This window comes from Zeus faber (genome assembly GCF_960531495.2).
Source record: "Zeus faber genome assembly, chromosome: 21".
Classification (NCBI taxonomy): Eukaryota; Metazoa; Chordata; class Actinopteri; order Zeiformes; family Zeidae; genus Zeus; species Zeus faber.
The window spans coordinates 10,134,981-10,140,278 of NC_137208.1; positions in this window are offsets into that span (position 1 = coordinate 10,134,981).

The window sequence follows — 5,298 nt, forward strand, 5'->3', positions numbered from 1 at the left end:
TTTGGACACGACATTTAACGAAAACTCTGGTCAACTCTGCCACCTCCAGTTCAGCCACCTGCCTTTTTGTCAGTGCCACCGCCTCTAAACCGTACAACATGGCTGGTCTCACTACCGTCCTGTAGACCTTCCCCTTCACTCTTGCTGGAACCCTTCTGTCACAGATCACTCAGGACGCTCTTCTCCACCCACTTCGCCCTGTCTGTACTCTCTTCTTCACCTCTCTCCCGCGCTCTCCACTGCTTTGGATGGTCGACCCCAAGTACTTGAACTCAGGCCTCCCTCCCATTCAGGCACATGTATTCTGTCTTACTCCTGCTGACTTCCATTCCTCTTCTCTCTAATTAATGCCTCCACTTCTCCGGGCTCTCCTCAGCCTGCTCCCTACTCTCGCTACAGATCACAATGTCATCCGCAAACATCGTAGTCCACGGAGACTCCTGCCTGATCTCATCTGTTAACCTGTCCGTCACCTCTGCAAACAAGAAAGGGCTCAGAGCTTCTCCTTGATGCAATCCCACCTCCACTTTGAATGCCTTCGTCAGGCCTACTGCACACCTTCCCTGCCACCCCCGACTTCCTCATGCAATACCACACTTCCTCTCTCGGCACCCCTATCGTATGCTTTCTCTAAATCTAAGAAAGACACAGGGCAACTCCCTCTGGCCTTCCCTGTACTTTTCCATCAACATTCTTAAAGCAAACATTGCATCTGCAGTGCTCTTTCCTGGCATGAAACCACACTGCTGCCCCCCTGATCCCCACCTCTCCTCTTAACCTAGCCTCCACTACCCTTTCCCATAGCTTTATGCTGTGGCTGATCAACTTTATTCCCCTGTAGTTACTACAGCTCTGTAAGTCTCCCTTATTCTTCAATTGATCCAGTATTGAGACAATATTGGGACAATAGCTTGAGCCAACTGCCACGCACTGAGGTGCAATAACATAGTTATAGGGCCTTCGCGGTCGCCGAAGAACGTGGTCCCGAGCGCCTCATTGTGCGACTTGTTGCAGCTCGGTAACTGGAGTTTCCCTTGAACGCCTTTGAACCTGCATTGTTGTTGTGTATTCACTTATCAAACTATTTCCCAGCACTGGTCTATGAGGATTAGCTGGCAGCATTCCTACCTTGATTCTGGAGTCCTGTTCAGTCACTCTGTATGCAGTGCTTCCCTGCAGTGGGGTTCATCTGTTGACTTTCTCATCTGTGGGACAGCTGTGTGTGTGTGTGTGTGTGTGTGTGTGTGTGTGTGTGTGTGTGTGTGTGTGTGTGTGTGTGTGTGTGTGTGTGTGTGTGTGTGTGTGTGTGTGTGTGTGTGTGTGTGTGTGTGTGTGTGCGTGCGCATTCATTTGCGTGCGTGTAGGTGCTAATGGAGGTTTCACAGTCTGTATTCCTGAAGTCTAGCCTTGGGTGGTATTTCCCTGCACTCTGTGGATAACCCACATTAACATACAAATCAAACACTGGCAGGTGTGTGTGTGTCTGTGTGTTTATGTGTGTGTTCGCATGTGTGTGTTCGCATGATTTAATGGAGCCCTGCCTCAGGGGACGATGTATTTCATTTGATATAATGACATTCAGAATGCAACCTTCTCCATTCATCATCCATGTTTTTCTTAGGTAGAGGATTGATGGAGTCTCGTTTTGTTTTTTGGTTTTTTTTTTGTTGATAACCTGCTCTTCTTCTATCAGTCTTTCTCCTTTTCTTTCCCACGCTCTCTGTCGCCCTTTCTCCCCAACACTTCCCTCGATCCCATTTTCCCCATCTCTGACAGTAATTCTACCCCTCTGTCATACTTAATTGAACCCTTTCTTTCTTTCTTTCTTTCTTTCTTTCTTTCTTTCTTTCTTTTCCCCTCTCTCTCCCACTGCACACATTTCGGTTGAGCAAATGTTGAGAAGACATGTTATATTCCCGAGGGTGAAACCTGGTTCAATTTGGTTCAAAAGTGTAAGGACTTCTATGTCGAGACAGGCATGATAGGTTATTCAAATATATTTTCAGTGACTATATTTCACTAGAAAAACAGTGTGTAAAAAAAAAAAAAAAAAGAGAAAAGATAAATATGGTGATAGGCGCTTGTAAAACACAGATCCGTCCAAAGCGGATCCTGGCGAGCAGAACTGACACGACACGCCCTGACGGAAACCGTTTACAGTTGAGACACGTTGGCTTTTTAAACCGCTTTTTAGCTGCGATAATAGCGGCTTTTTAAATCGCGCTTTTTTTCATTTTATTTTTATTTTTTTATTAATTTTTTTCAATTCTGTTGATTTTCAGAGCGCGTGGAAGGCCGATCAAGATCTGCTTCGGACTGATATTGTGCCATGAACCCCTCATATTATATTATATTATATTTCAGTGTTTTTGAAGTTTTAGTAGCTTAGGCGATGATATAAAGTTAGATTGAATTTGATTAAATTAACTGTATAAGCGGTGATTCCCGGGATAAAAACTCCCAACAGACTCAATTTTACTCTGAATTACAGTGGAGATGAGTTGTTCTCTCCCTCTCCCTCATATTTTTGATTCGCATTCATTCCTTTGTTTTTCTCTTGTCCCATATTCCAGTCGAGCAGGGCGGCCAAAGCTAAGTGTCAAATTTACCAGCGAGCTGGGGTTGTCCTGACGTTAACCTCCTCACAAAAACGCTCACGATCCTTTGACTGGAACAGAGGGAAAGCCTCTTCCCGTCTCTCTCTCTCTCTCTCTCTCCCTCTCCCTCTCCCTCTCTCTCTTTATCTCCAAATCAGTGCACCTCTCCGTCTTTTTATTTTATTTTATATTTTTCCCCCTTTCGGTTTTCACTCTGTGTTTATAAGTGTGCGTCTTTTGTGCGAGACATTCCTGGCGGCTTCATCGCGAGGCGTGGAGTGGGAACCGTGGGGTTGAGAGCGCTTCCCCTTCAGCCCCCCTGGAGGTAGTAAATCTCACTGATTAAAACCAACTCTCTGACTGCTCTTTTTCTTTGGGGATCGGAGTGTGTGTCTCTCTGTGCGGGTGTGTATACGTATGTGTCGAATGGAAGCGTACATACGTGTGTGTGTGTGTGTGTGTGTGTGTGTGTGTGTGTGTGTGTGTGTGTGTGTGTGTGTGTGTGTGTGTGTGTGTGTGTGTGTGTGTGTGTGTGTGATTCTGCGTATTTGTCCACGTGCTTTGTCATGACACTCGCAGTGTTTAAATGAAAAACCTTCGGCCGACCATGGTAAATATACTGCTCTCTCTCCATCACTCAGACACACTCACACACACACACACATTGCTAGGGAACACAGAACGGGAGGGTGTGAACTGTTAAACATGGAGTGTCTGGAAAAGGCCGCCCTGACAACGGCTTGTGGTATTTTTCAAATGCTCCAATTTTAGCCACAAAGCAGAATTCATTATTTTTTATTTTTTTGCTTTGCTGTACACTCGTTTCTTTGTGTTTGACTGGGTGTAAAATAAATAAATTATCATGAGGGATTGTGCTCCCGTATTCTACAGAGCGCTTTTGGAGTTTTGGAGTATGCAACTAAACCTAAAATATTTTTATTTATCAGTTTCATCACATTTTGACCCGTAGCACAATCTTGCATTTAAGCCTTGGACAGCATAGACTCCATGACCTCACATTGAGTTCAAGGCAGTGGCAGACACATCTCAAACGGTGGAATAATAGAAACACGCAGCATTCTGGTGAAGGCGTCCATATTGCTTTGTTGTCACGGTGACCACAGAGAATGGTATACCTGCGGCACGGTGGTGACACGGCGCATGGATATCAGACTGGCAGCCCTTTAAATTAAGTCATTTGTCATTTTTTCTGTGACAGGGAACAAGCGCACACACACACACACACACACACACACACACACACACACACACACACACACACACACACACACACACACACACACCCGCACCCGTGCATGGGCACAAAACACACACACACACGTACATACACACACACACACCCACACAGTGAGCTGGATGCACGCACCGTCTCGGACATCTGTGTTCGCACACACCAATGAGCACGACGACTGCAGTTTAATTTAAATGACAGATGGAATTCTTGACACCCAACCCCGGAAACAACATTTGTCAGATGTCATAGCTGACATTTAATATTTGACTTCATAGTCAGCACAAAGGGATTAGAAAAAATTCACTTTGTAATTGGGATAATTAAAACGTCAGGTGACATATGCTAAGATTTAGATCATGAACAAACTGCTGCAGTGACTATTTAAAATAATGCTCCCCATGAATGTGGTATTACTGGGTCCATAGAGGATATAGAGCTATTGGGGGGAAAGAAACAAAAAAAACACCAGGATAGTAATAAACTTTTTTCCTGCCCCCGTTATAACAGAGAAAATGTTTTTTTAAGGATTTATAAATTATAGAAATTGTTTAAATTCAAAAACTTTGGTTTGAACGGTGATCACGATATACACGTCACATGACATCACTTCAAATTTGAGGTTGTATTTATATATTTTTTTATAATTTCAAGCCTCTCACATATAACTCAAACTTTTTAACCAACCCAGTTTCATAGTCCACATTTCATTTTATTTCACATATACGTATATATCTGTTTTGTACTCTCGCAGAAAGAAATCTGGGTTTACTCAGTTTTGCGAAGGCTAAAATGACCTCTTTAGATTTATGAAACACAAAGCAAGGGATGTCCATAGAGCAAAGGAATGAGTCATTAGTTCAAACAAAAATATATACCTTTGAAAGTACTACTAAAATCACTGAGAGTTACTAGAAGAGACATTTTATTAGTCACTGCGCTGTGGATAAGTCCATGGTTATTTTCTGGGGGGGAATCTGGGCAGATGGGATTAGTCTCCTGAAGATCAATGGAAACCCTAGGGGACTGCTCAACCACTACCACACACACACACACACACACACACACACACACACACACACACACACACACACACACACACACACACACACACACACACACACACACAGATGCAAGCCACTGGGTCCCACTTGACCAATAAACCCGGTCGCCATTGAAATACGAGATAGTTAATTAATCTAAGTGTTATTGTGTCGCGGCTCTGGGATCCATTGTTTCGGTAATTGGGCGTGGGGATTACACCGGTGGGCACGCCGGAGACACCAGACACCGGAATCCCGGTGGGATTTCCCCGTTGGCCACAAACATACGTAAAGCAGGCACATCACATTTTGCCCCTGGTCACACAAATCCTGGAGATCTGACGTTTAAGATGTTTCGATTCCCGCAGAGGAGAGGGATAATGGTGTGTGCTCTACTCTACAGGGA